At 40.4% G+C, this 12,886-nt stretch overlaps 1 long non-coding RNA gene across 2 annotated transcripts in view; it reads right to left on the bottom strand.

Moving 5' to 3' along the window:
• Positions 1–12,886, bottom strand: part of LOC119531268 — a 38,337-nt gene that overhangs the window by 3,795 nt on the left and 21,656 nt on the right. Inside the window, exon 3 of one of the 2 annotated variants that reach the window (XR_005216291.1) lies at positions 11,659–11,875. The exons of the other annotated variant lie outside the window; for it this stretch is intronic. This is a non-coding gene — a long non-coding RNA (uncharacterized LOC119531268). Of the gene's footprint in view, positions 1–11,658; positions 11,876–12,886 lie in introns of those variants that run through there. 2 annotated transcript variants of the gene reach the window in all.

The raw sequence follows: 12,886 nt of genomic DNA, 5'->3' as shown, positions 1-12,886 counted from the left end.
CATGAAGCACATGAATATAATCAATGGAAATTTCCCAACTCTTATGAAAGACATAAAATTGCAGGTGCAAGAAGCACAGTGTACCCCAAACAGAATTTATCCAAATAGACCTACTCCAGGACACATACTAATCAGATTTTCAAATGTCAAAGATAGAGAATTCTGAAAGCAGCAAGAGAAAAGCAATCCATCACATACAAGGGAAGCTCGATAAGACTAAGTGTGACTCTTTCAGCAGAAACCATGGAGGCAAGAAGGCAGTGATATGAATATTCAAGATACTGAGAGAGAAAAACCTGCCAATCAAGAATCCTATATCCGTCAAAAATGTTCTTCAAAAATGAGGGAGACCCCTACATGGGACGTAATTCCCAGGGATGTAGGTCTCCCTGGCAACATGGGACGTGACTCCTGGGGATGAGCCTGGACCCAGCATCATAGGATTGAGAAAGCCTTCTGGACCAAAAGGAGGAAGAGAAATGAAATAAAATAAAGTTTCAGTGGCTGAGAGATTTTATATGGAGTTAAGAGGTCATTCTGGAGGTTATGTTGTTTAGAATAGCTAGAAGGAAATAATCTGAAACTTTTGAACTGCAAGCCAGTATCCTTGACTTTTAAAGACGAGTGTATAACTATATAGCTTATATGGTGTGACCGTATGATTGTGAAAACCTTACGACTCACATTCCTTTTCTCCAGTGTATGGACAGATGAGTAGAAAAATGGGGGAAAATAAATGAATAATAGTTGGGGAGGAGGGGATGGGGTGTTTTGGTTTTCATATTTTTATTATTTGGATTAATGAAAATGTTAAAAAAATTGAGTGTGGTGATGAATGCACAACTGTATGATGATATTGTGAACGCTGTACACTTTGGATTGATTGATGTGAATATATTTCAATAAAATTGCTTTAAAAAAAGCAGGATCGTAGGAAGATGTTTTATAAGACGTTGAACATACAAACATTGGTTTGTATGCTGAGTTAGTGGAGATGGGGAAAAAAAATTTTTTTAATGAGGGAGAGTTTAAAATATTTTCAGATAAACAGGCACTGAGAGAGTTTGTGAACGGGAGACCTCTACAAGAAATACTAAAAGGAGTGCTACAGACAATTAGGAAAAGACAGGAGAGGGAGGTTTGGAGAAGAGTATAGAAATGAAGCTATCAGGAGATAGAAAGAGGGTAGAGATTGGGCATTTGATGCTGAAGCAGTATAGAATGTTCAAGAGGATTGACTGTATAGATCCAAAAATGGATAGCACAATATTGTAAATAACTGAATAAAGATGACTAACTATGGTTGAAAGAGGAAGGTTAGGGGCATGTATGACACCAGAAGGAAAGATAGAAGATAAAGACTGAGACTGTATAATTTAGTGAAACCTAGAGTGGTCAATGATTGTGATTAAATGTACAAATATATGAATGTTTTTACATGAGGGAGAACAAATGAATGTCAACTTTGCAAGGTGTTGAAAATGGGATGGCATCAGGGAAAAAAATACAGTCAGTGCAAACTAGAGTCTATAGTTAATGGTAACATTGTAATATGCTTCCATTAATTGTAACAAAGGCGGTATATCACAGCTGAATGTCTGTAAGAGGGGGATATAAGGGAGGGGTATGGAATTTTTGTCATTGGTGGTGTCTGACATTTTTATTGTATTTTTTTTTTAGTCATTTTTTTTTCTTTCTTCTCTTCCTCTTTCTTTGCATAAGAAATGGATGTGTCCTTATATAGATTGTAGTGGTGAATACATAACTATGTGATTATACCAGGAATCATTGATTGTTTACTTAGGAGGGAATTACGATGTGTGAATAAAACTGTTCGATAAAAAAAAATTTAAAGACTATTTCAGGATTAACAATTTAGTAGAACAGTAGCTTCCGGTTAGAATTTGCAGTCATTAAAGTTATGGGGAAATGGGTAACTATCTCATTAGGAAAGCTGCTACTATTATTTTTAAGATATGGGAGGGAGCATAGAGAGATTAATCATAGTTTATGCAAGAAGACATGGAACCAAAAAATTCTCATGATAAAATAGTGTAAGAAGTAGAATACTTCAGCATTATAATATGTATAATCAGTTTCTTAATTATTGACATACTATGGGATTTGTTTGTTTTTATGGCTTATCTGTGTCATTTTTAAATACCAGACTAACTTCTCTATATTGCCTAGCTCTATTCGGGTATCCCTTTTGCTCATCCTGTATGCACTTAAGAAAGTGCAATTTATTTAATATCAAGGTAAGGGGGAAAAATGTAACTAGAAAGAAAAACTATTTTTAAAAATTATCTAATGCTTTCCAAGGGCACCTGTAACTTATTTTTAAATTTTTGATTCTCGGGATTATTCATGAATTTCTTCTTAGAAAGGAAGTCTTAAGAATTGTGGTGGCCTCCAGGGCAAAATTCTCAACTCAGTTGTTGAAGGGTCCAGTGAAAGAGAAGGGTGCAGGCACAGAGCATGCTGGGAAGTGTGTGTAACCTCAGGCCAGTCCTGTTTCTGTGTTAGTCTCTGCTGAGGTCACAGGTTCATCCTGGTGGAAGAAGAGGTTGAATGTAGCTGCCCTAGGGAGGGCAGGGACAGTAAACACATCCTCAGCACGCACGCAAGACTGCAGGCCATGCCGCACAGGCTCCTGGACCTGCAGTCCAAGCCTTCTGCGTCACTCTAGCAGAGAATGATGGGGTTTCAAGGAGGCTCAAGGATCTCCTGGGAGAGACAGTTCTCTGCTGGAGAATCTCCAGAGAGACCCAGAACACACATACCTTCTGATCTTTCTGACCAGAGGCCTTTGGTTTAAAGCAGAACTTCTGTCCTGGCCTTGCATTTGTAAAGATCCTGTCACCTTCATAATTTGCCTTAAAAAGGTTAGGGACATCTCATAACCCACTGCCAACCCTGGCTTTCATACTGTGCCAGTGGCATTGTCCATCCAGTGCTTCAGGCCCTAGATTTACCACAGTAAAAACCTTCCTCAAGCTGGACAGCCTAAAAAGAAACAATGCCTTTGTCAGACATTGCAGTTGAAAGACACCAACGAAATGATTAGATCCCCAAGATGTGGGAATGTATGTCTTCAAGTTCTGAGACTGTCTGGTATGAAGGCCACTTTATTCCATTCTTCATTAAGTTCTGCATGTTGCTTAAGCAGTGTGTGCTTACTTACCAGGTGATACATACTTTTTCTGAAAAAGCTTAGTTGGAAATACTTTGCACTTGAAGACACCAATAAACTGCTTCAAAATCACAATATTGAGAGTTCTTGGAAAGGCTGGATATAACCTAAGACGATGTGAAAGGCTAATAGAGGCAGAAATAGTTATATTAATATAGATGTTAATATCATATAATATATACATATATAAAAAGCAACAGACATATACATCCACACACACAGGTGTGATATGGACCTTATTGCATTAGTGTGGCCACACAGTATTCACTAGTGTAGCTCCTAATTAAAAAATTAGAAATGCTGCTTAAAACAATGAACTTTATAGAGTCGGACCAGAATTTGCAACCTATAAAAGTTATTTAAAAATCTAATTTAGAGTTTGTATCTTTTCCTAAGCTAGGACCTTTAACCAGCTGCAGGTTACTCTTAAGAATCTGGGGGGTATGCAGAAGCCTCCCTTGTCCCCCTTCCCCATAGCCCTCTGACTACCTAACACAGTTTCTATTTATTTTGTCTGGTTTGGTCTTTGTCTCCCCACCACCACCACTAGAACGTAAGCTGTGAGAGAAGGGACTTTGTGCAATGCCTTGCACGCAGAAGGTGCTCAGAAAATAATTATTAAATGAATGAAGTTTTAAACTTGAGTCAAGTGGGGTTTTTATGACTATGTTTGTATGTTTTATTGGATAGTGGAAGGACTTAACCCTGTTTTCAATGTTTTCATGCGGTCAACTTGTATCTTTTATTTGTGTTTTGTCTTAAACCCTACTGCTGTAAACAATTTTTTATAATAAACACTGGTCCTAAAATTCTTGATTTTTTTACTGTACTTAATACATTTTTATACAACAAAGGTGCTGCCGCTGATGCCTTCAAAAGGTATTCATAATGGAGGGTCTCGATGCGTGCACCAAATGATGCCCTGCCCAGGGTCGAGGATTCTGAAGGAGCCACCACTGCAGTCCCTGGCCCTCAGAGCTAGTAGAGAAATAGTTTTCTGCTTGCTTTTTGCTTTTTTACTCCCTCAGTTTAGGACTGGGCTGGAGGACAGCCTTCAGTGAAAGCTTGTAATGGTTTCACATGCCCCTTCCTTTCTTGAACTAGAACTGCTTTCTCTTTATAAATACTTCTTCTCTCAGCATAATGTCATTTTAAGAAGGCTTCTCCATCCCATATGCAAATAGATATCTCCTGCCATCTGGACACATTTGACACTGAAGTTGAACACAGTGTATATTCAAGCTGGGAACCCTTCAATAATTGTCCTTTTAATAAGCTTTGTCAAATTCTTTTTCCAAGTTGACTAAAAAGCCAATATTAATAAATACACCTCTGATGCCCAAGAAATCCCCTCTTACTGAACAGTAGTAGCAAATACCAGAAACATCCCATTTTTTCTCACCATCTCTTTTGGGGGGGCTCAGATGATCACAGAATTACAGGTCTTTGGGGGTCACTTAAAAGACATGATAAATGTGTTTGTATGATGGAAAAATAGGACTATATTTTACTTCAACTGAGAGGAAAAGGGCAAGAAGAGAGATTTTGACACCGTCTTTCATGCAGAGGATATACCACTTTCCTGCCCTTACTGTGGTTCTGTCCTCACTTGGAACTCATTCTAGCTGAGGCTATCTTGAGGATGAGCAAATAGTAATGAATGATGAGGCTAGAATAGAAAACATTGGCAGAGTAGGTATTCTGACTTTAAAAAGGGACTTGAGAATGGAATAGGAAATTGAAAATGTATACCACTCAAATATATTCTCACAGTGACTGTCACACACACACTGTCCCCAATTTTCTGGATCCATCATAGAGGAAGAAATCAGCAGGGAAACTGAATAAAAAGAAAAATGTATTTTCCTCTCTGTAGTAAAAAGATGGCCCATTTTTCCAAAAGCTTAAATTAGTCCTAGGATATCTGACAAATAGGAACTGCTTTTTTGTGTACTTGACACTATTGTCTATTCTCCAATTTTATAATGATTCTAATACTCTGGGATTTCACTTACAGAAAGAGATGATTATAAATTATATAGTATAAAGGTATGTCATCCCTCTGAAACCTTCCTAAGCAATTTCCACCACTATCAAAAGTAGAAGTCATCTTTGTGAAGAACCAAAACTGTAAAACTCCTTGAAGAAAACACAGAAGCAACTTCAAGACTTTGTGTTAGGCAAGGATTTGTTAGACTTTACATCCAAAGCATAAGCAACAAAAGAAATAGATAAATGGAACTTTGTCAAAATTTAAAACTTTTGTGTATCAAAGGACTTCATCATGAAAGTAAAAAGACAACCTACGGAATGGGAGAAAATTTTGGAAACCACATGTCTAGTAAGGGTTTAATATCCATAATAAAGAAATTCTACAATTCAACAGCAAAATGTCAATCAACCAAATTTATAATGGGGCAAAAGACTTGAATAGACTTTCTCCCAAGAAGATAGGCAAATGGTCAAAACGCCCATGAAAAGATACTCAATATCTTTAGCTATTAGGGAAATGCAAACCAAAACCACAATGAGATACCACTTCACATCCACTAGATTGGCTACTGTTTAAAAAAAAAAAATAGAAAATTACAAGTTCTGGAGAGGATTCGGAGAAAGAAGAACATTCATCACTGTTGGTGGGAATGTAAAATGGTACAGCTGCTGTGGGAGATAGTTTGGCAGTTCCTCAGAAAGTTAAGTATAGAATTACAATATGATCTGGCAATCCCACTTCTTGGTATATACCCAGAAGAATTGAAAGCAGGGACTCGAGGAGGTATTTGCATGCCAATGTTCATAGTGACATTATTCACATTTGCCAAAAGTTGAAAGCAACCCAACTGTGCTGGTTTGAATCTATATCATAAAAGACTATGTTCTTTTAATCCACTCTTGTGGGGGGGCAGACCTGTTGTGGGTGGGACCTTTTGATTAGGTTATTTCCATGGAGATGTGACCCACCCAATTGTGGGTGGGAACTTTTATTAGATTATTTTCATGGAGATGTGACCCCACCCATTCAAGGTGGGTCTTAATTAGTGTACTGGAGTCCTTAGGAGAGCTCAGGGAGAGAGAGCTCAGAGCCAACACAGACCCAGACACTCAGAAATGCAGACAGAAAGATGTTTGGAGATGCTAAACTAAGAGGTGAAGTCCAGAATTTGCCCTGGAGAAGCTAAGTGAGAACCCACAGACGCTTAAGGAGAAAGCCACTGGAATCAGAAACCAAAAGCAACACAATCCTGGATCAAAGGACCAGCAGACAGCTTGTGCCTTCCCAGCAGGCAGAGGTGTTCCAGACACTGTGGACCTTTCTTCAATGAAAGTATTCTGTTGTTGATGCCTTAGTTTGGACACTTTTATGGCCTTAGAACTGTAAATTTGTAACCTAATAAATCTCCTTTAAAAAAGCCAATCCTTTCTGGTGTATTGCATTTCAGCAGCTTTAGCAAACTGAAACACCAAGTACCCATCAACTAATGAATGGATAAACAAAATGTGATATATACATACAGTGGAACATTATTCAGCTGTATAAAGGAATGAAGTTCTGATACATGTGACAATATGGATAACCTTGAAGACATGATGTTGAGTGAAATAAGCCAGACACCGAAGAACAAATATTGTAAGACCTCACTGATATGAAATAATTAGAAAAATCAAACTCATAGAGTCAGAAACTAGAATACAGGTTTCCAAGGGTTAGGGAGGGTTAGGGAATGGAAATTAAATGGGAGTTCCTTAAATTGTATAGTTTCTATTTGGGTTGATCATAAAGTTTTGGTAATGAATGGTGGTGATGGTAGCATAATATGATGAATGTAATTAACAGCACTGAATTATATATTTGAATGTGGTTAAAAGGGGAAATTTTAGGTTTTATATGTTTTCCTAGAATAAAAATTTAAAAAAAAACAACATAGCACTGTACAACACAGTGAACCCTGATGTAAATTACAGACTATAGTTAATAGTATAATTTTAATAATGTTTCATCAGTTATAACAAAGTTACCACACTATGCAAAGTGTTAATAATAGGGAAAACTGTGAGTTGCAGGGATTTTGTATTTTCTTCACAATGTTTCTGTAAACCTGCAACTTCTCTAATAAATAATAATAAAATTTTAAATTAAAAATAAATGCAAAAATAAAAAAGGCACTACTGGATCTTACCAAACCAATATAAATAATGCTTTAATACAGAAATTTGTATTAGTTATATTACACAAGATGTTTTATTACCAATTTAAAACAATGGTTGAGAGTTAATATTGCAAACAAAGTATAGCCAGTAAACTTAGTCCCAATATTATTTGGAGACATTCTCTTTGATTTACTACAGCAATTTCCCCACCTTCTCACCTCAGCATTTAACCTTGGTCCCGCCTTCTGGTGGCTATTGTAAATAGAAATAAAGGATTCAGAAATTACAGAGAATATCAGTTGTCAAGCTTGCTAAGGCTCTAGGTAGACAAAATAAATAGGGAGACAATGGTGGAATTTGGAGAATATACAGTGAGCTGATTTCGAAATCAACGTAAAAGAGAATGGAGAAATACTTAGAGAATATACACCTAGAAAACGGTTGTGCCAGTTTGAATGTATTATGTCCCCCCAAACGCCATTATCTTTGATGCAAACTTGTGTGGTCAGACATGTTAGTATTGATTAGATTGTAATTCTTTGATTGTTTCCATGGAGATTCTACCCTCCCAACTGTAGGTGATAACTGATTGGATAATTTCCATGGAGGTGTGGCCCCGCCCATTCAGTATGGGACTTGATTAGTTCACTGGAGCACTATATAAGCTCAGACAGAAAGAGCGAGCTTGCTACAGCCAAGAGGGACACTCTGAAGAATGAACACACGGGAGCTAAGAAGAGAGGAGCTGCAGATGAGAGAGTTTGAAGACAGCCTTTGAAAACAGACTTTTGCTCTGGAGAAGCTAAGAGAGGAAAAAACGCCTCAAGAGCCCTAAGAGTGACATTTTTGAGGAACTGCAGCCTAGAGAGGAATGTCCTGGGAGAAAGCCGTTTTGTAACCAGAACTGTGGAGCAGACTCCAGCTACGTGCCTTCCCAGCTAACAAGTTTTCCAGATGCCATTGGCCATCCTCCAGTAAAGGTACCCCCTTTATCTTGGACACTTTATGGCCTTAAGACTGTAACTCTGTAACCAAATAAACCCCCCTTTATAAAAGTCAATCCATTTCTGGTGTTTTGCATCCCAGCAGCATTAGCAAACTAGAACAATGGTTATGTTAGGTGTATTTTAGCTATGTATTTAAAATATGTAGTCAGCTGTAGATTGATATTATTGCTCAGATCTTGCTGAGATCTGTTTGGTATTTGGTGTGGCATTTTCCAGACTCTCAGTTCTGCCTTAAGCTAAGCACTGCCCAATGCTGATCATTCACTGGTAGCTACTGCCCTAAAAGTCCTGCCCAGCACCTTGGCATCATACAAATAGATTTAACTTCCATCAGAAAACCCAATACTACAATTTTTCCAGGGTGGTATGATATCTTCCATACACTCCATTTGCTCAAAAATACTTAAAATGACCAGAACATCCAGTTATTCCTGGGCCTTGAGAGCCTACTTTGTGTCTTGAAAGCTATTGTATTTCTCACCAAAGCCTAGCTATGCCACTGGTAAAACTCCTGTGTCTTCTTCCTTCCTTCCCTGTGTGCCCTTAGAGGAAACCATCATGAAATGAGGGAACCTGTGCATGTCTCTGTTCCTGCCACTGTCAAAACCTTAACTAGTCCCAAAAGGCTTCCCTGCTTGCCAAACATGTTTCCTCAGATTGTGATCAGACTGAAACCAGTCCGAACGTTTTTTGCCCCTACAAATAAAGGATAAGTCACCATCTTTCCTTAGTTTTAGAAATCTAGTAAAGCTAGCAAGACATTAGAAACAGAGCTCAGAGGGAACTATGCTAAAACCTTTAGATAGATTATAGGAAACCTATTTTCATAAATACACATATAAAAATAGTTTCTGTAGTCATTTTGCTCCCCAACACCGAGAGCCTCTTGTGTGAAATTTTAATGTATGTGGCTTTACTTCTATATTCTTTTTCCTTGACCATGAGAATCATTGCTTCTCATATGTGCAAATTGCCCATCGCTCTCCTTGGCTGTGTAACATACACCCCTACCCACATCCCTCTGCCCAACTTCCAGCAGCCGGCACCCTGGCCCTCTGGCTGTGCCCTCCTCTCTGCCCAGGCCAGACGTACCAGAAAAGCAAGGCTCCTCATAAGTAGCCTGTCAACCAGGGACTGATGATATTTGATGGGTAAATACCCCAGCTCCCTCGTGTTTTGGGCGGAATGTGTTCTATGCTGTCTTGCAGTTTCTCAGTAGGACTGTTTTAGTTGCCCACAGTGGTAACTTGCTTGAAAACCCTTTACTGGCTTCCTTTCCCTGCCCTGCCTCACTTCCCCACATCTCTGCTCGTGTATCCTTAGGTCACCCCCTGTCCCCCTGTTTTATTCTGCTAAAGCTGCTGAAATGCAGATACCATAAAATGAGTTGGCTTTTAGAACAGGGATTTATTCGTTTACAAGCTTACAGTTCTGAGGCTGTGGAAACGTCCAAATCTAGGCATCATCAAGATGATACGTTCTTTCTGAAGACAGGCTTATCACAGACCTGGTGATCCAGGACTCCTCTGCCACATGGCACGGCACATGGTGGCATCTTCTGGTCTCTCCCTTCTCTTCCGGGTTTCATTTCTTCCAGCTTCTGACTTCAGTGGCTTCCTCTGTGTTTCTGTGGCTTTATCACTAAGCCTCTGTGTCTTTCTCTCTTAGGTTCTGTGTCTTTTTCTCTGTATTTCATCCTCTTATAAAGGACTCCACCTGGGCGTACCTCAACTGAAATAACCTAACTAATAGGTCCACATCCACAGGAATGGATTAGTTTTAAGAACATGATCTTCTGGGGTCCATAAAGCTCCAAATCATCACACCTCCCTAATAAATGATGTGTACTTGAATCCTTGTCTTGGGGTCTGCATCTGGGATAACACAAAAGAGTTGAGAACAGGAGTAGTCCTAGGAAGTGATCCTCAAGATGGGATTCTGGAATTGGATCCCTCATCAGATGGCAACAAGGACCCCATTACAAGTGAGGAGTGGGGTGGTGATAAGCCCTGGCTTACTGAAGACCAACAACTCCTAGGACTCACCTGGAGTGAACTGAGACAGGTTTCAGGAAGGAAGGGATGCACTGGCTTACTCAACGGCTCTAGCATTTGAGAGATATTAGGGGCAATTTTAATTATAAGGATGGTGAAGTTGGCTGGTTATTAACTGCCACTGAAGTGCTGAGGGAGAAACTGACATGCTTAGGGCATCGTATAAAAGCCAGAAGACCTCTATGGCTTTGTTTAAAAAGACCTCATCAATCGCAGCCAAAGGCAGACTGTGATGAATGTCAAGCCCAGCAGGGTCTTATGGTGAGAATTTGGGGGATACAAAGAAGGCTGAATTCACAGTCTTTGCAGGCCTCCCATGCTGTGCAAGGTATGAGGTTGAGCAGGCTTTCAGCAATACTTCTACATAGGGTGGAAAAGGCTCCTTTGAGATTGGGACCGAGCATGTCTGGAGGGCACAAGTAACAAGAACAGGTAGCCAGACCCACATGCCACCTACCTGTGTTGCACCAACACCTCTCAACACCTCTCTTCATCTTACACCTTTGACCTGCAAACAACTTGAGAGGACGAAAAAACCTGGGCTTGGTCTGTGGGTATATCTGTTCCATATATTAGTTTGATCTGAAAGCAGACTGCTATTGCAATGCTGCCTCAACTCGGGGTGACCCTGAGAGACAGAGCTGAAGAGAAATCTAGTAGGAGAGTGTTCTAGTTTTCTAATGCTGCTGGAATGCAAAACACCAAAGATGGATTGGCTTTTATAAAAGGGGGTTTATTTAGTTACACAGTTAGTCTTAAGGCCATAAAGTTTCCAAGGTAACACATGAACGATTGGGTACCTTCACTGGAGGATGGCCAATGGTGTCCGGAAAACCTCTGTTAGCTGGGAAGGCACGTGGCTGGCATCTGTTCCAAAGTTCTGGGTTCAAAATGGCTTTCTCCCAGGACATTCCTCTCTAGGCTGCAGCTCCTCAAAAATGTCATTCTCAGTTGCTTTTGTGGCGTTCCTCCTCTCTTAGCTTCTCTGGAGCAAAAGTCTGCTTTCAACGGCCATCTTCAAACTGTCTCTTATCTGCAGCTCCTCTCTCAATTTCTGTGCATTCTTCAAACTGTCCCTCTTGGCAGTAGCTCCTCTTCAAAATGTCACTCTCAGCTGCACTGAGTTCCTTCTGTTTGTCAGCTCATTTATATGGCTCCAGTGATTTAATTTAGACCCACCCTGAATGGGTGGGGTAACACCCCCATGGGAATTATCCAATCAGAATCATCACCCACAGTTGGGTTGGGTGCATCTCCATGGAAACAATCAAAGAATTACAATCTAATCAACATTGATACATCTGCCCACAGAAGATTACATCACAGATAATGGCATTTTGAGGGACATAATACATTCAAACCAGCACAGAGAGCTTCAGGCAGAGCCTTGGTTATGCACTTTGGGTGGAGAAGGAAGTGGCCCAAGGTAAAGATAAACACGGACTCCTGGGCAGTGGCAAATGACTTGGGACCTGGAATGAGAAAAAGTGGAAAATCAGTAACAAAGAGGTCTAGGTAGAGGTATGTGAGTGGACCCATTGGAATGTGCACAAAGCATGCTCACCAGAGAGCATACGCCACAGAGGAAGCACCAAACCCCACACTCATCCAGTGAAAGCCAGTCAACCTCTGTCTTCAGCCCCCTCAGTGCCTGCACTATGGCCCCTGAATGGAGTAGCAGTGCAGGGGCCCAATGTCATGGTCTTATTATGGGCTAAATTGTGTCCCCCAAAAAGACATGTTGAAGTCCAAACCCCTGGTACCTGTGAACATGACCTTGTTTGGAAATAGGGTCTTTGCAAATGTAATCAAGTCAAGATCGAGTCATGCTGAATTAGGGTTTGCCCTAAGTCCAATATGAGCACTGTCCTTATAAGAAGGGGGGATTTGGACATAGAGACATAGACACACACAGGGAAGATGACCATATGAGGACACGCAGAGAATGGAGTGATGCAGCCACAAGCCAGGAATGCCAAGTTGCCAGCAACTACCCGAAACCATGAGGAGGCAAGGAAGGATCCTCTCCCAGAGCCTTCAGAGAGAACGAGGCCCTGCCGATACCTTGATTTCAGACTCTAGCTGCAGAACCATGAGAGAATACATTTCTATTGTTTTAAACCACTCGGTTTGTGAACTTCGTTACGGCAGCCCTAGAGATCCAGCCCAGCATGGGGCAGCAGCTGCGTCTGCAGCTCCCTCAGCTTCTGCTGAGTCTTCTCCTTCAGCGTCTCCAAGTCCTGGGCTGAGAGGGTTTCCAAGGGTGAGAGGCAGTTAGAGGCAAACACAGGTTCCAATTTGCCTTTTGGGTTCCAATTTGTCCTCAAAGATTCCATTTTGTCCTTGCGATACCAGCTCCTTGTTCAGCCTTTCTTCCTGACAGCCAGTCCTGCTGCCCTACAGTGAGTCCAGACCCACACCCAAATGCAGAGGCAAGACTCTTCCATAATATTCTTTTCAACAGCTTTATTAAGATGTAATTC

The sequence above is a fragment of the Choloepus didactylus genome, chromosome 1 (assembly GCF_015220235.1).
Source record: "Choloepus didactylus isolate mChoDid1 chromosome 1, mChoDid1.pri, whole genome shotgun sequence".
Lineage (NCBI taxonomy): Eukaryota > Metazoa > Chordata > Mammalia > Pilosa > Megalonychidae > Choloepus > Choloepus didactylus.
Note: the sequence above shows the minus strand (reverse complement) of the source record. Positions and strands in the feature narration are given on the sequence as shown.